At 38.5% G+C, this 23,257-nt stretch overlaps 1 long non-coding RNA gene across 1 annotated transcript in view; it reads left to right on the top strand.

Annotated features, from left to right (window-relative positions):
* LOC148107560 (uncharacterized) overlaps nucleotides 1-22,857 on the top strand; it is a 31,204-nt gene extending 8,347 nt beyond the window's left edge. The window contains exons 3-5 of the long non-coding RNA XR_015722110.1: nucleotides 15,408-15,581; nucleotides 19,356-19,424; nucleotides 22,664-22,857. This is a non-coding gene — a long non-coding RNA (uncharacterized LOC148107560). The remainder of the gene's footprint in view (nucleotides 1-15,407; nucleotides 15,582-19,355; nucleotides 19,425-22,663) is intronic.
* The last annotated feature ends 400 nt before the right edge of the window (nucleotides 22,858-23,257 follow it).

Below are 23,257 nucleotides of genomic sequence, written 5' to 3'. Positions count from 1 at the left end.
GGATACATTTGAACACCATACTATGGAAAGAAATGGAAACTGAGCCCCACATGGGCTTGTTTTGTCTAATTTAGTGACAGAGCTATGAAAGAGCTTTATAATTCACTGTTTCTCTTTGGCAAAAGCTTACCGTTGACTCCCAGGCTCTGTCTCTACTCTGGTTCAACACAAATTAAGACAGGCTTAAAAAATATAAATTTAAGACACCTCCATAAACCAAGCCGAGGTCACTGAAGCCTTCGGGAGCTCCCTTGGTGCTAATGCTCTATTTCCTCCATGTGGTAGGAGTGATCCCGGTGTCTCTTTCTTTTACAACCTTTCCTCACAGACTGTCCCCCACATTTATTACCCTCATGCGGAAAAAAAAAAAAATAATGCTGCATAACATCTGTGTCTGTTCTAAATCTCTTCCATTTTCCATTTATGCTTCATTGTCCTATAATCTGTTCAAAGCTGAAAATAGAACTAAGGTATGATCTTAGCACAACCTCTAGTGATTAATGTTATTACTATTCTTTTTCCAACTGAAAAAGCTCACAATCAATAAGAAAGGATTCATCTGTAAAAGAACCCCCAAAGAGACCTCCGCCCCTTACCCTTCCACCTTCTCTAAACCTGCCCACCAAGTTCATCGAGTTCCTCCCCTCCTCCCCACCCATTCTTTCAACCCAATCTTACTTTGGTTAAAGAAGTAAATCTAATTAAAGGAGCCCGGGAAATGGAAGCCGTTTTGTGAGTTAAGGACGCTGGATCTGTGTAACTTTCACCAGCGATTGGGCTTACAAGATGGAAAATTCCTTGGGCCGCTAGGCAAAGCACTCTCAATGTTGTTGAAACATCTGGTTTTCTTTGTGTAAAATCCTTTCCACGAGGTGGGCGAAGGTTTTTATTCTAATTGAATTTGTAGTTAATTCCAGATAAAGATGAGTTGCTTTTTGCTGATGCTGTTCAAATCAGGGGTCCCAGCCCCCCTCCTCAGAGCTCCTTTTTACTCAAAAGTGATCAAAAGAAGTGGTGGCTGGTTTCGTTTCAGGGAGTCTCCATTTGTTTATATGTTTAGGGCAGAAGGACAATTCCTGGTGCACTCAATTCTGACCTGGTCTTGAGTCTTGCGTGATAGATTGAAGGGCCGACTTCGATGTCTTGAATGCAGTGTTTCTAACCAATTAAGCGAGGGCATGGGTGGACTTTGATTTGAAGATGGCTTACCCCTCTCCCTGTCATTTCTCTGGTGCTAGCAATTTGTTTATGTTCCTAAACCATTTAAAAGAAACAAAGGAGTCAAGTTGTCCAATCTTTGCGGCACTATTTCTTCAACAAATTAATATGTGGATGAGCAAAATAAATAGAAGGCCTACAAGTCTCCCAGGGCCCTTTGCCATGCCACCTACTTGACAGCCTTTTGCTTGTTAACAGTGGCCTTTGGGAGGCAATGTTTTCCTTGAGTTTCCATTTTAGATATAATGCAATAAAGGACGACTATTAAATTACAATTAGTGTCTTTTCCAACCACCCCTGGTAAGTGAATAAACCCTCCCAGCCCTTCTCTCTCCCTCCTGTAGAACTTTATTCGGGATTGCAGAATAGAAACTAAAACCTCGGCCTAAAATCAGAAGTCAGAATAAGCGCCACAAAAAATAGGCTTTACAGAGCTTATCAGGGAGCCTGAAATCTATCACTGCTCCCTTTCGAGTTGTTTATCAAAGCCAATTTCCCATTTTTTTCTAGAGGCTTTGGACCTAGAAGAAGGCACCCACTTCTCTCTCCAGAAGTAGGGTAGAGACATCAATCAAAATCCATGGGCACACACACGAAAGTAATTTGGGCATTTTCAGAGGTACTGATAATGATGAACTCTTGGTAAGGTTGCCCATTCTTTTTCTTTTTCTCTTTTTTTTTTTAAGATTTTATTTATTTATTTGATAGAGACAGCGAGAGAGGGAACACAAGCAGGGGGCATGTGAGAGGGAGAAGCAGGCTTCCCCCCGAGCAGGGAGCCTGATGCAAGGCTCGATCCCAGGACCCTGGGATCGTGACCTGAGCCGAAGTCAGACCCTTAACGGCTGAGCCACCCAGGTGCCCCAAGGTTGCCCATTCTTGTCACACTTAGACCCAAAGCCTAAATTTTTGCTTTGCCTCCTTATGGATCTGCACTGATTCTTCAACTGAGGTAGTTGTCTTTCCATCTGGACCTTTTAAGATGCAGCACGAACATTTATCTACCATTGCACTTTTTAAAATCCATTCACACTCTCTCCAAAGCCCTCTGCTGTTTATCTGAGCAATTCATGGGCAGAAGGAATATGACTAATTCATTCCTAAAACTTGGTAGATACTCAGTAAGTGATGTTTTAGTTAATGAACTCAAATAGTTATAGAAAATTTAGTAGGGAAAAGTGCATTTCTCTTTATTTGGCCAAAGTCGCAAGCCATCACTTGCAGTGATGAGAAATATTGGCTTTGTAGGTAAAATTAAATACAGGAAGAAAAAAAAAAAACAGCTATCTCAGGGTAAGGGTAGATTGATTTCAGTTTTTCTCTAATATAAATAATATTGTAATGAACAACCATGGAAATAAGTTTTTGAATGTGTCTCAGGTTATATCTATAATGTTAAATTTCACAGCCAAAGATATAAATCTCACTTTTCCATATTCTTATAAACATCTATTGTAATTAAATTTATTGATAATTGCTAGATGAAAGTGATATCACCATTTTGGTTTATGTTGTATATAAATACATATCATGTTACACATATAAACGTATTTTATATATATAACATATATATATACACATACATACAATTCTGGGGAGGATTATTGGCCCCAATTCTTGATCCTACCTATACCCCTAGTCTGCTATATACCTTTGCAATACACTTCCACAAAAGGTAGAGTATTCTTCCCTCCCTTTGGCTTTGGACTTTATAGTGTGACTTCCTTTGGTCAATGTGAAGTTAGAAGATACGAGGAAAGAAAGATTTGAAATGACATTTTAGGGCTGGTTATGCTTTCTTGTAGTTATACCATATCCTTGGTCGATGCAGATGGCCCACCTGGCATGTTGGTCCGAGGAAGAGGATGGGTTGCAAGTAGGGTAAGGTTACCCCAGCAAACTTGTAACATGAAGCCAAACCATCCTAGCCGACTCTGAAAGCCATGAACAAAAAGGAAGTGCTTCCTGCTGTATACCATTGAAAGTGTGAGATATGTTATACAGCAGGAGTCATCTGCTATATATACCTAACATGCACCTGTTACTGGGCATATACAACCATAAGCAAGAATATGCCACCACTGTTTATAATGCATTGGGAGAAAAATATACAATATAAACAATATTATTAATATATATAAGTTGATCACTTGATTTGATGGAAAGAAAATCAACAAACAATAGAAAATGGCATGTGAGAGGTATATCTTTGATTGCTGATGAAGTTGAATATTTTGTATCTTCCTTTCTCAAATTTGCCTCCGTGTGATTTTTGAATTTTTCTTTTGAGTGTTCATCCTTCTCTAACTTGTAATTATTTTTATGTGTTACTTATATTTATGTATTAAATATTTACATATGCTGGCTATTCTAAATGTTGCAAATATTTTTTTCCTCATTTGATTAAGATTTTATAGTTTGCTAAATAGAAATTCCTTAAGTTGTAACTTAAGTCTTTTGTTCTATGCTTTGCTGCATGTTTAGAAAATTTTTGCATTTCACTTTTTACGTTTAACCTTAATTGCCAGTGATTTATTTTGGTATATAATGCAAGGGAGGATATTAACTCCACCTCCAACCCAAGTTTGCATTGACTGTGTTTAATGAGTTCAGCATTCCCCAGTTGATGGAAAATGTTGCTGCTCTCTATGTAACAGGAATTAGGCGACCTGCATTTTTATTGTTGTACAGCATCTAGCCAGTAATATCCCTCCCTGATGATATGAAATGATATTAAGAATTATGTATGAAATTACTTTCAGTGAAAAAATCAGGTAATGTATGTGACACAACATGTCCCTATGTCCTATGCCCCTAATTCTATAAAATCAATACATATGCACAAACACACATGAGGAAGAGGGAAGAAAAATTCAAAATATTACCGACATGAAATTCTGAGCGGATAAAAAGATAATGGGTGTGTTTTATTTCTTTTCCACTGTTTTCTCTGTGTTCCAAATTATCTACAGTAGACATATAATACTGTTTGTATTATAACTTGAATAGTTATAATATTCAATACCGTGAAAAGTTCTATTAACTAGAAGTTCACATTTATTTGTTTGTGTTTTAGATAAAAGAACAAATCATTTGTTGATTTTTTAAAAAATTGATCACAGGAAACTTCATTCAGCTTCCCCTTAGCCTATATATAATAATATAATATAATATAATATAATATAATATAATATAATATAATATAATATAATATAATATAATATAAATGTATAGCATATATTATAGTATAAATTATATATTAATTTAAATTTCCTTCCCTCTTTCTTTGGAAAGTCATCTCCCAGTTATCTTACTGCTATTCTTAGAAGTGAAGTTGATTTTTTACCATAAGTTTAGATAATTCCCAATATCTTCCAAGACATGGACTAAAAGTAGCTGATTAAGGGGAGTTCTATGCTTTGATTAGGGAAGTAAATTCATGTAAATATTCCTATTCCCTTTCTAGAGAGTAGACACAGAGAGAGCTTCTATACTTGAAGGGAAGTTGGGCTCCATGGCTTCTAAGGAGCCATCCAGTGCTGAAGTTGGATAGTTCTTAAATTACCGGGAGAAGTATGGAGTGTGCCAGCGGCTCAGGGGCTCACTCTGGAGGGAAAACCTGAATCTGGGAAAAGATGTTTACAAAGTGGGTGGAGAACACTTGGCCCCCTTGCTCCATCCCAGGTACACATCTTGACACATGTGAGGTTGGGAAGTAATAAGAAATAGGAATTAGCTATGGCCTCTCCTGCCACATGTCAAAGTTAATTCTACTTCAAATGAGTCTTAATTATGCCAGTGAAGTTTAGGGTTTAATAGACAGAAGGTTCTGTCTAACCTAACTTTTATTGTAAGGACTAGGAAAGATGTAAAATCAAGTTCACTTTAAAGATTGTGAACTAAATTTGAAGCTACACTATGAATTGTTGAGGCAAAAAAACAAAACAAAACAAAACAAAAAAAAAACAAAAAAAAACAAACCAAACAAAAAAAACCCCAAAACCCTACATCTCTCTTGTAGAGTGGTTTGCTCACTGGCATTGCCTATCTGTGAAAATACTTACCCCAGAGAAAACCCAGATCTTCAAGAAGATATTAGGCTCTGATTTTCTGAACTTCGTGTTCTCATTTCCTGTACTCATATTTTTTTCAAATTCATTCTTTTTGTGGAGATACACAACTTAGCAACCTTGTAAACTGTTGTTTTTGTCTATGACTAGAAATCACCAATTTAAAACAAAATTGGTATTGAAATATAGTTGATATACAAAGTTGTATTGGTTTCAGGTGTACGACATAGTGATTTAACAGTTCTATGCATTACACAGTGCTTACCACAGTGAGTGTAGTTACTAGCCGTCACCATACAACATTATTACAATGGTATTGACTGTATTCCCCATGCTATACTTCTCATCTCTGTGACTTATTTTATGTCTGGAAGTTTGTACCTCTGAAGACCTTCACCCATTTCATCCATCTCCCACCTACCATGCATCCAGCAACTACCAGTTTGTTCTCTGTATTTATTTAGATTTCACAGATAAGTGAAATCATATGGTATTTGTCTTTCTCTGACTTATTTCACTTAGCATGATACCCTGTGGGTCCATTCATGTTGTCACAAATGGCAAGATTTCATACCTGTTTTATGACTAATATTCCATTGTATACATATACACTACATCTTCTTTATGCACTCATCTATGAATGGACACTTAGGTTGCTTCCATATCTTGGCTATTGTAAGCAATACTGCAATAAACATAAGATTGGATATATCTTTTTGAGTTAGTGTTTTTGTTTTCTTTGGGTAAATACCCAGTAGTGGAATTATTGAATCATATGATATTTCCATTTTTAATTTTTTGAGGAAGCTCCATACTGTGTTCCACAGTGGTTGCACCATTTACATCCCCACCAACAGAGCATGAGTGTTCCCTTTTCTCCACATCCTCACCAACACCTCCTATTGCTTGCCTTTTTTGTTACGAGTCATTCTGACAGGTGTATGTGATATCTCATTGTGGTTTTGATTTGTATTTCCCTGATGACTAGTGATGTTAAACATCTTTTCATGCATCTGTTGGCCATTCTGTCTTCCTGGAAAAATGCCTCTTCAGGTCATTTGACCATTTGTTAATCAGATAATATGTTACTGTTACCTATGTCTTGAGTACTTTCTTGATTATAGCTTTATAGTAAGTCTTTCTAGTAAGTAAGCCTTATAGTGTGTCGGATAATATGAGTTCTCCAATTTTGTTCTTCTTCTCCAATATTGTTTGGTCATTTTGAGTCTTTACCCCTCCATATAAACTTTGAAATAAGTTTGTCAATATCCATGAATGACTTGCTGGGATTTTAATTGGAATTACATTGAATCTATAGATCCATTTGGAAGGAATTACAATCTTGACAATATTTAGTCTTCTTATCTATAAATACAGACTATGTCCTCACTTATTTAGTTTTTTTTTTTATTTCATTCACCAAAGTTCTGTAGTTTTCTTCATATACATTTTTTTTAGATTTACACCTAAGAATTTCTTTTTTGGGGGTACTAATGTCATTGATTTTTTTTTTTTAATGTTCCAATACTGGTTGTTCATTGTCTGTATATAGGAAAGCAGTTGGCTTTTATATCATGCAAAGTCACTATAATTGCTTATTAGTTCCATGAGGGTTTTTGTTATTGTTGTTGTTGTTTATTATTTTGGATTTTCTAGATAGGCAATAATGTCATCTGTGAACAAAGCTAGTTTTATGTCTCCCTTCCCCATCTGTATACTTTTATTTCCTTTTCTTACCTTATTGCATTAGCAAAGACTTCTCGTATGATGTCAAAAAGGAGTGGTGAGAGTGTATATCTTTATCTTATATCTAATCTTAGCAGGAAAGCTTTGAGTTTCTGACCATTAAGATGTTAGCTGTAGATTTCTTTTGTAGATAATCTTTATCAAGCTGAGAATGTTCCTTTCTATTTCTATTTTACTTAAACTTTTTGTCATGAAAGAGTGCTGCCTTTTGTCAAATGCTCCTTCTACATCTGTCAATATAATCATGTGATTTTCTTTTTAATCTGTTGATGTGAATGGATTACAAAATTGATTTTCTAATTTTGAACTAGTTTTACATATCTGGGATAAACCTTACTTGGTTGTGGTGTATAACTCTTTTTATACTTTTTAAAATTTCAATTTGTTAATGTATTGTTGAGGATTTTTGCACCTATGTCCATGGGAGATATTGGTCATTAGTTTTCTTTTCTTGTAATGTTTTCTTCTGGTTTTAGTATTAGTACAATACTGGTCTCATAGATGAGTTAAGAAGTATTATTTCTTCTGTCCTCTGAAAATATTGTAAAATAATTTTTGTAATATCTTCCTTAAATGTTGGGTAGAATTCACCAGTGAGCCCATCTGGACATTGTGTTTTCTGTTTGGGAAGGTTATTAATTATTGATTCATTTTTTAAATAAGTATAAGTCTATTCAGATAATTTATTTCTTCTTGAGTGAATTTTGGCAGAATATGTTTTTCAAGGAATTGGTTTACTTTTTCTAGATTATCCAACCACTGTGTTTTGAATTCTCATAATCAGTAAATTTGTTAGGTTAGCGTTTTTATCTAGCAGAACTCTACTAAACTGAAAAAATGTAAAACATGTCAGGTAAATATGCTATTATCATGTAGCGATATTTGTGCAGCTATTTAGATTAGGTAATTATCATATTGAAAAGAGAGGAAGAATAGAGAATGGGAAATGAACTGTCACAAATGATGCATTGTGGTAAAAATTTAGAGGTAACTATATCAGCCAATAGGGCTGAGCTGGCAGTGACTAGAGAAATATAAAGTCACTGGATGCCTAGAAGCAGGCGATTGGAAAGGGCAAAGCACTAAGTAGAATGCTCTAGAAGTTACTGAAGTCAGACTTCACTTTTGTGGATTCTATATTAGCAAGACAATGGACTTTTTGAGATAAGAGTGGGTTTCACCGTGTGGGCTTGTGCAAGTCATAACTTCTCTGAGCATTTGTTTCCTCATGGGGATATTAATAACAGTAGAGATATCAAGGGGTTGATAAGAAATTCAGATAAGGAAATGTGTTAAGTGATATTGTAGACCTGATATTGTAAACACCATTCTGTAATGTTTCGATGGAATATTCATCTATGAAATGAAACAAGAGAGGACAAAGGAAATTTGAGTAGATTCATAGTGACCAACTTTAAAAAAAATTCCATTAGTTTATCTTCTGAGTTTTATTTTCCAAAATAGGGAAAGGCAAAGCCTCTGTTCTATTGAAATCCTCATGACATGTTTTGCATGAGATAGATTGTTAATTGTCTTATCAAATTTTTAACTGGAGAGAGAGTTTGTCGCACCTGCCTACATTTCCCATTGGACAACTGAAAACTCCCCTTCTTTCTCTTTAATGTGGTTAATTCCCACAACCATTGGTGATTGTGGGAACTTTCTGAAGAAAAGCACTCCTTGGGTAGGAAAACAGCAGTAATGTTTTTAAGTATGTTCTAGCTCCTTAAATTTAAGGGACAACAACAACAATAAAAAGATTGTAAGGAAAAATCAAATAAGAATTTTCATACTTTTATTTTAGGAAAACACATGGTGACTAATCATTGATATTCTCTGAATGAGGCATCAGAAGGGGCAAATAAGTGGAAAGAGAGACGAGAAAGCTGCCGAAATTCAACCTAGCATTAAATTTAGTGGCAAATACTGGGCAGTTAAAACTCCAGGCAGTCATTTCTTAATCTTTACAGATATCTATTCCTTTAAGGGGTTCTGCTTATGTTATTTCTGACTTTTTTTTTTAAAGTTAGTGTTTTTCTTTTGAAATAATTAAAGGGAAAGGAAGTCTAAAGAGAGACTGAGTGACATCCAATATTCCCTAATACCCTCTTGTTGCTTTAGGTGATTGGTATACTTAATTAAGGAGGGGCCTGGGTCTATCATCAACCAGGGCCTGACCTGGGGGTGGGAAGGAGTGAGGTGTAACCTGACCGAGCCCAGGTGTGTGCCTGCAGGTCACACTCTGAGAAAACATGTGGCCCCAACAAGCCTTTCCCAAGTCTCGCCATGCCTTTAACTATTTCAGGTCTTCTCAAATGTCGACATTCTGTCATGCTTAGACCATGTCAGCATGCTTTCCTCTAGATTAAGATTTTCAAGTTGGGAAAGGAAGTGCATAAGGTTAAAAAACTCGTTTAAGGCTGTAAAGTCTGTGGCAAAGAATAGGACTGAACTCATCTCTTCAGACTCCTGGTCACTACTCTGTATGCTACATACAACACAGTGCCCCTTAAGCATATCCTCACTAATCTACAAATGCTAGTTATTTAAAAGAATGTTTTCTTCCAGAGCATAGCATTACTTTTCTTCCTTCCTTCTTTGCTCCCTCTCTCCTTCCTTTCTTCTATCTTTCCCTCTCCTTTTCTTTCTTTCTTTCTTTCTTTCTTTCTTTCTTTCTTTCTTTCTTTCTTTTTTTCTTTCCTTCCTTCTTTCCTTCCTTCCTTCCTTCCTTCCTTCCTTCCTTCCTTCCTTCTTTTCTTCTGTCCATCTATCTGTCTACCTGTCTGTGCCACAGGTAAAGCAGCCTTTGTTTTTACTGTGCTCCAAAAAACCTGGTCTTTGTGCATCTAACATATTTTCCTTAAAGAAAACGCAATGGCAGATAAGATTTGTACCTTGTAAGTTTTCCTATCCCGTAAGAGGTATTTATTGATAGAGATACTCTGGATAGATGGGGGAGGCTCCAAAACCCTGTACACAAATAACATTAGTGGGAAAATAAACTTAAGTGTCCTCCTATGGACAATCTTATTATAAACTGTCCATGAGCTACAAGATATAATATTTACAGACAAAAAAATATTTAAAAAAAATTATCTTACTTGAGATCCAAAGAGAACGTGCCATTTTGAATAAATACCTGCATCTGGTTATTTAAATGATTTACATTTCTTTCTTCTTCTTTTTTTTTTTTCTGTAATTCTGTTTATGAAAAGCATTTTAAAACTGATAACACATTTGCCTGAATTTACAAATAGGGTCAACTGACCTTATATCTTCGTTGTGAGGATAGGTAAAATAATTCCTCTTCACTTGGTACCTTAAATCCATGGACTATATTGATTGACATCCTTCCAGAATGTCATATGAGTGTCTGCTTCAGAGCCATGGAGGTACAGATACCCATCTGGGCAAATCCCCCTTAACTCCAATGGACTGCCTTCTGCTAGCACAGTCAGGAAAAACGGTTTTATGTTGAGGCCACATGTTCTAGTTCCTCTTTGTTGGAAGTGAGGTAGGGGTGTGTGTGCAGTCGCCTGAATGTGGACACTTAAGTCAGAAGGCCTGAATTGCAAATTCACTTGCTATATATGACATTCGGGCAAATTAATTAACCCTTAAGAGCCTCAATTCATATGTGGATTTAAAATAAACACTCAGAAAAACTGCTGATGATAGTAAATGCTTGTGAAATAAATGACCCAGTTTAACACCTAGTATTAGTTGATGCTCAATTAATAAATTCTTTGCCCTTCTCTTTTCTGATGTCAGAGCAGCTGCTGCTCACCTTTGGGGCCATCTCTTCTGCTGTCCTCATTCCACTGTGCTCTTTCTTCACACTGCCTTTCTTTTATCTTTCCTCCTTTTCCTGTAGATTTTTGCTTCCTTTCACCCTCCAAAGTTCTTTTCCATAGAAAGCAGCATCCAATTGGAATGTTCTGCTCCTTCTGATTAGTGAACTGATTAATTGGCACTCTGACTTGACCATTTCTTTTTATGTTTGTATCCTGGCTGACTTCTCAAAGGATCTATTTGAGCATTTCTGGTGGTCAATAGCTTCTGCTTTACCCTCATTCAAAACTTCCATCACTCCCAAACATGCATACACTCTTTATTTCAAGACTTGGAATTTTTCCATACACTTGTGGGTCCCCAGACAACGGAATTTTGTTTATAGTTAGGTGATCTCGTCGTGGGATTATGATCCTGTGTTAAGGACTACTATCAAATGGACAGAGGTAGTGGACAAGGCTACTGTTTCTTTCCTTTCTCCGCTATTTTGTTCTGACCTTCTAAGCCCAAACTGGAATGCCAGGATCAGAGCTCCAGAAATGCTAAAGTCTCACTGCAAATTTTCTGTATCACATCTTTTTACATATAACCTTGAACAACATTTTCTTTTCTTTTAAAGATTTTATTTATTTATTTGACAGAGAGAACACAAGCAAGGGGAGCAACAGGCAGAGCAGGGAGCCCGGTGTGGGGCTCGATCCCTGGACCCTGGGATCATGACCTGAGCTGAAGGCAGCTGTTTAACCAAATGAGCCCCCCAGACGCCCCTCTAAAGTCAGTTTAATAGAACTGAGAAACAAATTATAAAAAGCCAGTTGAAGCATTTTGGTAAGATTTGGGTTAGATTGGGAAGTTGCTTTCCATTGTCAAAGTTAATACTAATGATAAATGCACACATGTCCCTACACAATATGTGTTAATTGCTCCCAAGATTCAAACCAAGGTGGCTTTAAAGTAAATTATAGAGTTTTTTCTTTTATTCATTCTTTTTTTTTTTTTTTTTTAAGTGATTCAGCACTTCTCTTTTTGGGCTGTGCAACAGATTTTCAATTTGCCTTTTCATGTAGCCACTATGTCCAAATCAAATCAGATAATCTGCATTCCAAACACCATTCAAAAGAAAAGAAATCCAGGAAATGTATTTTCCATCATTTCCTGAAACTATGTGGTCACAGCTCTGGAACTGAACCATTCCCAATGGAGTAGCCATGTGCAACAACAGGCATTCCACTGACATACGCAAATCATTATTTATTTGAACGTTATGTTATCAGCATATTGTTACTTCTACAGTAAACTTCAAAAAATTTGGTAACATTCATTGTGACAAGTCTACGGTTTTTACTAAAATTCTTATTCGTATGTTCAATTTAATGTGCGAGATGTCTTTAACTCTGTCGGGAAGCAAGACAAACATAGGTCCGCTGTTTTTCTACTTTAAATTAATATGATGATATAAAAGAGGAGATTGGATTATATTACTCTGTAGAGTCTGTACTTGCGTGATTGAAAAGCCCCAAATTCCATAGCATTAAGAAACCTTCCCAATCAGATCAGAGAAATTAAAAAAGAATACTTGCGGGAAAGTTTGGAGAGAGAGAGAGAGACAGAGAAAGAAAGAAAGAGAGGGAGGGAGGGAGGGAGGAGGAAAGGAAGGGAGAAGGAAAGAAGAAAAACAAAGAAAGAAAGAAAGAAAGAAAGAAAGAAAGAAAGAAAGAAAGAACAGAAGGAAGGAAGGAAGGAAGGAAGGAAGGAAGGAAGGAAGGAAGGAAGGAAGGAAGGAAAGGAGGAAGGGAGGGAGAAGGAAAGAAAGGGAGAAGGAAAGGAAGGAAGGGAAAGAAAGGAAGAGAAGGAAGGAAGGAAGGAAGGAAGGAAGGAAGGAAGGAAGGAAGGAAGGGAAAAAAAGGAAGAGAAGGAAGGAAAATCAGAACTATTTGGAGAAAGGGGCCTTTACATGATATCAAAGCTATCAATTGCTCCTTTTAACCAGGGAGACAGACAGATTGTTAAAATAAGCAATGATTTTACCTTTCCAAAAATTTGATAATGAGTCTTCTAAACTGTAGTAGATATCATTTTTTTTTGTCTGCCCACCATGTATTTATTCCTAATTTATCTGGTAGCAGCACCTTGATTTTTCTTTGAGGAGATGTCCAGCTGTACTGCATAGAGTCCAAGAGTGGCGAAGGATCATCGGTGTCTGCTCTTCCTTGCCCAGAGAGTGGGCAGCGGCTATACTAACAATATTCTCTGTCCCAGGAATTTGAATCTTAGCATAGAGAACCGGTATAGAAAGCAAGAGTTGATTGTTCTGTGGGAAGTACCATAAAGAGACCATGTGTCAGTTCTCAGGCCATTGATTGACACATCAGAGATGACCTTCCCTACTTTGCTTTGATGGTATTTCAAGAACCTAGTTATAGAATCTATGGGGTCATTCATATGCCCTAGTTCTGTCATCTCAAATGAATCATGACTGCATCAACCAATCAAATGAACAGGCCCTTCCTGGCTTGGTTTCAGCTTCTGTGCCTACTTAGTCCTATAAATACAACATGGCCATGCCCTACCCTACATGATATTCACTAAATACTTCCAAGAGTCTCTGGACTGATGAAATTTTGCCACTTGCATGTCACTCTTGACAATCGAAAACAATGATTTAGTCCTTTTACTGAGATTTTATCTGATAATTAAGAATATGTCAATAGAACCCCCTCCAATAAAAAATGCTATGTAACTGTCAGTTTATGGGATATAGTTTATGGGAGAAGAAAATCAGCCATAAATGGTAAGGATACTTGAAGTAATATGTGTATATGATAATGCCAGACATTAGTGGAAGTTTGAAGATTAGGTTCAGTGAAAACATATTCCTACCCCTGGCCCCAGAAGTGAAACTGAAAGTAAAAATTAAAAAGAGCAAGTTGGTTTATTGATGGAAGGATTGGCAAACTATAGCCCACAAGCCAAAGCCACACCCATCCAGTTATGTATTGTCTGTGGTGGCTTTGTCACTACAATGGTGGAATTGAGTGATTGTGTGACAGAGACCACATGGCTGGAAGTCAAAAATGTTTACTATCTGGCCTTTAAAAAAAGTTTACCAACACCTGGATTTAACTACATTCTCTACATCGTTGAAAGGAAATCTGAACAATTTTTGAATGGTGCTATGCAGTACCCATCCCTATTTTGAGATTTCCAAAGAGAATAGCATTTGGAAAATCTGGTTATAAAAGCTTCATTTCTACCACCTATAAGACTGCTATAACTAGACAATCATTTACTTTCTCTGAGTCTCCATTTTCTCTTTGTAAACCTGAAATTTCAATAACACCTACTTTTCAGACTTACAATAAGGGCTATAAGTATGTCCTAGCATATTTGAATACAATCTATGACATTTAAACAGTCTTAATTTTAATGAAGAACACTCAATGTAATCCCACAATTCCCCCAGATATATTCTTTCTTTCCCAGAGGCAATCACTTCTGTCCATTTTTGTTAAAATTCTAGAAGTTCTTGCCTTCAAATTATTAGATAGTATGCTATTTCTATTTCTATTTCTTCATTAGCTGCTGAAATTTATCTATTGAATTCCCATTATTATAGATGAGGATTTCATGTATCCAACCTAGTTTATCTTTCTGTAGTTCTATTTAATATAATTAAACCTCTATATCTTTTTCTATCTACTTCCTCCTTTTACCTTTCAATATCTGACAGACCTAATATTATTTCTAATTTATTAATATTAATAACACAATTCTATTATATTCTGAAATCATTTCAGACTATTTTTCCAAGTGAAAAAGCTTTTTCAGAGGGTATGACCTAACTTGAATATATATACATTTATATGTCATAAAAGAGTCAGCTGGTTACTTATTATATTTAATTTAGTAAATTAGTGATAGAGGAATCTATGAAAGTATATTACATAGACATCTTATTAATTCAGAAATTCTTTTCCTACTTTGATGTTTCTATGGAGCAATTTTTTTTTTCAAAAGCCTGTTTCAGAATCATCTCTGTTTCCATCTTGGTTCAGGCATATTTTTTTGAATCCATACATGCTGCGGCTGTAATTTTATCCCCAACTACAAACTATCAAGTACATTTTTTCATTTAATCTAGAAGAGAAATTCTTGATCTCCACAATACAACCAATTGTTCTATTGCTTTTTAAAATAATCTTTATTTATTTATTTGTGTTTAAAGATTTTTTTTTCTTTTTTTGAGAGAGAGAGAGAAAGAGGGAGACCATGCACACGCAGGAGCAGTGGGACGGGACGGAGGGAGAGGGAGAGGATCTTAAGCAGACTATGTGCTCAGCGCAGAACTGGACGTGGGGCTCAATCTCACGATCCTGAGATCATGACCTGAGCTGAAATCAGAGGTTGGATGCTTAACTGACTGAGCCACCCAGACGCCCCTAGCATGATCTTCAAAAGGTATGTTTGTAGCAACTTTCATCACTTTCAGGTGTGAGGTCTAGGAATAATGACCAAATCTGTGTGAAATTTCTTTGCCTCTATTATTATTAACATGATATTTCTTTTTCTTTTTTTTTAAAGATTTTATTTATTTATGTGACAGAGAGACAGCTAGCAAGAGAAGGAACACAAGCAGGGGGAGTGGGAGAGGAAGAAGCAGGCTCCCAGCGGAGGAGCCCGATGTGGGACTCGATCCCGGAACGCCGGGGTCACGCCCTGAGCCGAAGGCAGACGCTTAACGACTGCGCTACCCAGGTGCCCCTAACATGATATTTCTTATAATAATAATAATAATAATAATAATAATAATAATATCCTCTCCATCTCTTCCCCTCCCCCCCTTCTATCTTTTTAGATGGCTTATTTTCCTCAGGGTGGAAAGTTTTAAGATCATACAGTTTTATCTTTGGTGTTCTATAATTTCACATTCATGTGTGTAGTTTTTGCTTCATTTTCATTCCTTGTGCTTGGCACTTAACAAGCCCTTTCGTTTTGAAATGGCATGTCTCCCTGAAGTCTGTAAAGTCTCTGCTTCTGTTGATTTGATGATTTTCCCCCACCTCATCTGCTTTATTCTCTCCGATGCAACTGTTGATCAGACATCACACGTTGGTAATTAACTCTCCTGTTTCTTTTCTTTTATCCAACATTTTGCCTCTTTTCCTTTGCTCCACATTCTGAGAGATGTATTTATCTTTATTTCTCAGCTCTTCTTTCTTTTTTTATTTCTTCTGCAAGCATACTTCAAATTTCTAGAAACCCTTCTGGTTCAACAATAGTTCATTTTTCATGGTAGCCTGTTCTTGTTTAATGAATATGATATCTTCTCACATTTCTCTGAGGATAATTACTAGAGATTTTCTGTCTTATTCCCCCCACCCCCCTATTGGAGCCCATTTCTAATTCTATTTGCTTTTTTCCTTTTCAAAAAAATCATTTCCTCCATATGGAAATATTCCTTAACTTTCTGGAGATGCCAATCTGTCCCTATTCAAGAACGAGGAAGGTCGAAGTTTGATTTGAATTTCTGAGCATGCAGGTTTGACTTGGATCTCTGATTTAAGGTCATAGACAAAGAGCCATAAAGGATACACGAAGAATAGCTTTCTCCTACAGACCTAAACTTTCACCAGCTACTAAGTGTTCTCTAGACAATTTAATCCCTTTAGAGTATGACAGTGTGATTTTTTTTTTCCTGGAGTAAACATCAGATTGCTAGTAGTTATGCCTGCTGGGGTGGTGGGGAAATCGCACTCTTGATCATTACACAATCCATCCCATTCAGGCTCATTTCTTCCTCCCAGTCTAACACCAGAAGCTCTGTGCCAGCCAGCCTGGAAGCTCCCCAGCATTATCTCCCTCTACACCCATTCTGTGCTGTGTCTTCCCTGCTGGCTTTATAATACAACATCTCCCATGCACTTCCTGTTTCCAGAAATGTGCAAAATCTCTGGTTCTCTGATGGCCCATGGTTTTGTAGATTTATATCTATTTTTATTCCTTATCATCTTTGACTATCATTTATTGGGTGTTTGGGAGACAGAAGAAGAAAGTTCATACGGTTAGTAACCTACCCGAAACTAGAATTCAACTTCCATTTAATGAACCTTCAGGTGTCACTGTATTTCTTAGTTATTCCCTCTCCATGAACAATAAGTTACTAAGTGATCATACTAGAAATAAAGGGACTAGGTACCAGAGCTCACCTCTTTAAAAGTTTAGCTGTATTAACCTTGATCCATACAATGCTCACCTCTCCCTTTGGCAAATAGGTTTCTGCCATTGTCTTTTCTAGAAATAGCTCTTGAGAGAAGGCGTTTCAGTTTCTTCCTTCTCTAACGTGGCACGTATCCCTCAACCCTCTTTTTTGTCTGCTCCAAAAGATGTTTTCATTGTAGTCTTTTGAGTCTATCTAATTTTGATCTTTTCCATAATATACTTAGAACAATCTTGGTCCTGCAATGAAGAAATGAGTACAGCATTCGTCTGCTAGTATCTCAAAGCAGCGCGCGTTCTATGTCAACGGAGAGCTTTCTCCGGTCAGTAAAGGGTAAACAGAGCCCGTGTTGGAGTAACAGGACAGCTGTCCAGGTTCCCTCTTCTCAATTCAGTTTTGGGGACATCAGCTGTGGCGTTCTGCTCTGCACTGGGCTTTCGTCTATTCCCTCTGCATCTGGCTTGGCCCATACTGGCATTCTCTGATATTCAGAGTGCCTTCTTGCACCTTTTCTTTCTTCTTCTTTTTTTTTTTTTAATAATTTTTATTTTGTTATATTAGTCACCATACAGTACATCCCCAGTTTTTGATGCAAAAAAGTTCCATGATTCATTATTTGCATATAACACCCAGTGCTCCATGCAATACGTGTCCTCCTTAATACCCATCACCAGCCTATCCCATTCCCCCACCCCCCTCCCCTCTGAAGCCCTCAGTTTGTTTCCCAGAGTCCATAGTCTCTCATGCTTCATTCCCCTTTCTTCTTCCCTTTCTTCTCCTACCGATCTTCCTAGTTCTTATGTTCCATAAATGAGTGAAACCATATGATAATTGTCTTTCTCTGCTTGTCTTCTTTCTTTTCTTCTTCTCCTCCTTCCTCCAACACATTGCTCTGTGAATCCAAAAAAAAAAAAAAAAAACCAAAAAACCAAAAACAAAAAAACAAACAAAAAAAACCCTGCCTAGGCTTGCTGAATAGGGAGATCTACCGCAAACTCAGACTTGGATTCTTCTCCTTTCCTTCCTCCTTCTCTTTTTCCCACCTTTTCCTTCTCCCTTTCTTCTGAACCCCCCATCCTTTTGTCTCCCCTTCTCCCTCCTCCTCTGAAATGAACTTCTTCACATATCAAGACTTCACAAAAGCTGCCAGGTTTCTGATAAGTAGCTTGAATTCTCAACCCCACGCAGCTGTAATCTGATGTTATCAGGGCCAGCAAAAGTTGATGGCTAGGAGCCAAAGATTTGCAGAACAAATAGGTGTTGAAAACACCCACCTCAGCAGTTTAAACAAGCCAAAGGCGTTTGGAACCAATACTGGGCGGCTCCGCAGAGGAAACTGACAGGGAAGGAGTTGGGAAATCCCTGGGTTTCTCAAAGAGGCCAAGCTCCCCTCCTTGGGCACCCTGATTCCAGGCTGAAAAATCTCTCTGGAAACACAGAGGATTTTGTCTTCCTGATGTGAGCACTCTCATACTGGGTCAATATGGATTTGAGAGGTGCGGTCAGTAACTCCAAAGCCAGACATGGTTGAGGTGATGTCAAGACATCTCTTTGGTAACTGTTTCAACTTTCTGGACATCGTGTGCCCTGGGGCATTTAAGTAGGTATTGTTAACGATAAACAGAGCCTGATACTAGCAAAAGGTGTAAGAACAGGTTTTAATCAGTAATCTATGATTGCGATAGGCAAGGAAATCCAGTAGGAACTGAACTCAAATGCAGTTCGCACAGAGATAATAGGTGTTTTCAAGGGAGAAGAGGGACTAGAAAGGGGTGCCTGGGGCCTCAGATCAGGGAAGCGAAAGATTACAAAAAGCAGAAAGTGGGGTTGGTCCCTGCGAAACCCACTAGGGTTGGCTAACTGGCGCTTATCAAAGTTATGCCTCCCCCCCCCCAGATGCTTCCAGACAGGGGCCATAGCCTGGGGTGCTGGCTGGAACACACAGTTCTTTCCCCGGGCAGTCTTGAGTTTTCTCAGGCAGGCACTTTAAGAGGACTAAGGTCATCCTAGGGATGTGGCCTTGAGTTGGCAGAAGCTACATTTGGTGTTTTGTTCCATTCTTTATAAACCAAGATTCGAGCCTCGTGGAGAAAGCACTCAGAGGAGCCTGGCTAAAGGTCGGTCAAGGAGAGAGTCATTGCTGGTATATTGAGCGCCAGGTCTGGTTACCTTAATCAGTTAGAGCTAAATAGTGGGATTCTGGCTCCAAAGTTGAGGTCTCAGAAAAATAAATCAACAACAACAACAACAACAAGCAACTCTGGGTTTGGGGTTCTGAAGCTCGGTGTGGTTAATATATTGTTGGTCACTAGGCAGAACTTGGGGGAGTGAAGTATTCCGCTGGAACCACGAGGGAAAGGAGAAAACTGCACTGGAAGCAGGTATGCTTTACTGATATGCAGTCTGCTTATCACACCAGGCCCTTCCACCAGAGACGCATTCTCATTTGTCACAAAACTCAAAAGAAAATACAACCCACAGAGGGAAACGGGTTTGGACAGAACACAGAGGTGAGGTCTGGGTGTTGCTCCGAAGCCCTCGGTATTCATTATTCCCGCAAAGAGTCTGCAGTCCAGAGATTCACATTTTATATTTCCATATGCTTGAATATTTTTGAGTGCCATGAAGGATGCCCACAGACAGCACGGGTCACATGGACTATTTAGACGACACTTGCCAGGCCATGCTTTCGAAACCTCGCTTCTATTTTTGTGAGTGAAAATTTTGCAGGTGCTAAGGTGGTCGATGCAAATATCACCATGTGAATATGAGCCAATTAACGAACAACCGCATTTTATGAGGTTGCCACCGCCTAATTGTTTTGTGTCTGCAGCTAATTATTTCTGGGAGATATTTCTGCCTATGGAGAAGGAGTCTGTTATTATAATCGAGAGTGCTGCAAAACAAAAGTTGTGCTGTAAGCACATCAAGGGCAGGGATCACATCTTCTCTATGTTTTAAAAACTTCCATAAATCACTTCGGGCCCATGGATTCTAAATGACTATGAACCGCTAATGGCAACGTGGTTCTGAAGTTTGGAAAACACATCAGAGAGCCAGCCGCAGTGAATAATATTGAAGGTATAAAACATCAACAGAATTCGCTGTAGTTGGTAATGCTGTTAACTCATCAGCTCCTCTTCTTACAGACGCAAAGAAGGTTGGGGCTGGAAGGAAACATGGAAGTTGTCTATTCCAATAACTTTATCTTAAAATTTGGAAATTATGGCCCAGATAAGTTATGTGACCCACCTGGGACTTGGGATACTGTCTGCCCTAGTCCCCAAAGTACACGATGGATAAATCCGTGCCTCCCAGCTCACAGACCCAACTCTTCCCCGTATCTTTCTGAAGGTATCAGAGGCAGCACGTGTCGATGGAAGCCATGTCTTCCAGGCCTGAGGGAGCTCCGACAAAGCCATTTCACAGCAGGAGGCTAAACTAATCTTATAAATTGGTCTGTCCAGACAAAGTCGTGAGCAAAGTCTGTAGTTTTATGCTGAGAGATTTTATTTTTGTTATTATTGCAGATGCTCATTGGTATATTAATGCAAGTTTTTATTGAGCTATGCCCTGAGGCTTTTTAAATTGAGGGTTCAATTATTTCTAAAATCTAATAATTAAGTAAATTAATGAGCCTAGTCAGAGATCTGGCAACCTGCATATAAGGATTCGATACAAGAAGTATTAGCAGGAGGGAGCCTTTATTCCCCTCTTTCGAGGAAGAGCTTTGAAAACAGTTTAGACTCTGTTTTCCAGACGTAAATGAAGTCTGACACTGAGACCCACAAACAGGCCGGTGCACGGATTCAGTTTAGAGATGGAGCTTAGCCGCAGATGGGGGTGGGCAGGGCAGACCTTCTCATCTAAGTTGTCCCCCCTTGCCGGAGCAGTTTTGAGTTTCCGGAAGCATAGCCTCCAGGAACACAGAAGAATATTACTGTGGTCATGTCCCTTCGTTTAAAGATAGCAACTGATAAATCATGATAGGTTCAGAAGAAGGTGACCATAATGGCTACTCGAAAATCATAACATGAAACCCACGTAAAGAAACTAGGAATGTTGACTTGGGGAAGACTGCTTACTGGCAGACAGAATAGATTTCTTAACATACAAGAAGAACCAGACACATTCTGAATGACCCTGATGGGTGCACCTGGAGATTCAGCTTGCAGTTCTACAGCCTGTGCCAATGTCGTTGCTCTGCTCCTGGGATAATGCCCCAGGCCTAACCCTGGCTCTGCCGCTGGGTCTTCTAAGCACAGTCTGAGAGAGGAGGCTGTTTCTTGCTGATTACCAAGCCTACAGAGGTTCTATTTAAATTCCTTCATAAGTCGGGCTTTCGACGTTGACCCCAGTTCCTGAATTTTGGATTTGGTGACTTGTGGTCTTCCATCCCCTCCCAGGACTGGCTTGACTTCATGACCTCACGCTTACCTCAATGCCCGGCCTCCTACATCACATTTATCTCAGGCTCCCCTGACCATTTCTCGTCCGGCGACTGATTCTCTGTTCTGCCAATTTTCCTTCATTCATATCTGGAGATGGCCAGACTCCTGGGCAAGATCTGACATATTTGTATGGTGTCTTGACACAATGGGTGCTTATCTAAATGAATTTTGGTTTTAAAAGGATTTTTACAAACGCCCAAACAACAGCACAACAAAAATACCCTCTAGCATAGTATTTTTATAACCTTTCCTCTGGATGGCTTGCCACACGTCCTCGTGGCATCCTATCACCATGCCGAGATTCAGAAGCAGAGTCAGAAGCCTTGGGTGACATGGCCGAAGTCCCACAAGTGAAGACAGGCCTGGAATTGGGTGATGATCTGATGGCAAAGCCCATGTTGTTTCCACTATAATCCCCTCCTCCTGCTATTTCACACTCCAGTTTATGATTCATTTTTATACAAAGACAGTGCAAACTACAATAGGACTCTTTATGAAGTATGGTGGGGTGTAGTCCAGGTGTGTTCATTATTCACACAGGACATAATTATTAAAACCAGTGTTCCAGGACCATCGAAAGTTTAAAAGCTCTTATGGTCTTCACTTCATTCCTTATTGAACAAAGGATGTTTTGTTCCAGAGATTCCTAAAGTCGAGTACAGCTAATGAGATGGAAAATTTTTCCATAAGCAAACCAAATGATGAAGCCTGGAAAGAAGGCTAGAGCCTTGAAGGTGGAGAGAGAAAACCCGAGAAATATGTCCAGACGCACAACGAACTGCACGGGGAAGGTCTACTGAGTGAGGACTTTCTTTGTGGCCCCTCAGCCACACTAGGCATGCTCGGAATTCTGCTGACACTTGAGATTCTTCTGTGGGTTTCAGGGGCTGTAATGAATGGGCTGATGTGAATGCTCTGCTGGAGAGGGGGTAGTCACGGATGTAGAGTGCCAGCCTCCTTGGGAAAGGGACTCAACTGAGTTGAGGAAATATCTCAACCAGAATGAAAGTGTGATGAAACCAGACGGTCATGCCCTTCAGGTCAGGTGGATCTCTACCAGCTGTGGGATTTGGGCCATATTGTTCATTTAACTTTCTCTGAGTCCCTGTTGCTTCACTTGTAAAACAGTACTAACACTACTCATCCTGTCATTTTTTTTTTTTTTAAAGATTGTATTTATTCAACAGAGATGGAGGCAGCCAGCAAGAGAGGGAACACAAGCAGGGGGAGTGGGAGAGGAAGAAGCAGACTCATAGCAGAGGAGCCTGATGTGGGGCTCGATCCCATAACGCTGGGATCACGCCCTGAGCCGAAGGCAGACGCTTAACCGCTGTGCCACCCAGGCGCCCCTCATCCTGTCAGTTTTGATGTCAAACTAAATAAAATAATATTGTATAAAGTGTCCTGCATGAAATGGTTCTTAATACACAGTTCCTGTTTTCTACACTGCTGGCCACAATAAATTATGTCTTTTCTAAATCAATATGCACTGGGGAAAAGAAAGCATGCCATTTTAATTCGTCTCCTTATAGCAGTTGAGGATGATATGATCGCATTTCTGGTTTTTAATATTACATCTTTTCTTAGAAGAGAGATGGGGCAACTTTTTCTCTTCCATGTCATAGATACCCTCCTAATGTCATATGATCCCATAGAGAAAAATATTCACCTTGGTGGCTTTCTTCATCTCTAATACACCACAGGTGCATAATAAAGATTTGACAAGAAAAGCTGTTATCCAAGAAATAGAGGTAAAATGACGT

Source organism: Ursus americanus, chromosome 28 (genome assembly GCF_024610735.1).
Source record: "Ursus americanus isolate L20-20 chromosome 28, mUrsAme1.1.p, whole genome shotgun sequence".
In the NCBI taxonomy this organism is placed as follows: Eukaryota; Metazoa; Chordata; class Mammalia; order Carnivora; family Ursidae; genus Ursus; species Ursus americanus.
Note: the sequence above shows the minus strand (reverse complement) of the source record. Positions and strands in the feature narration are given on the sequence as shown.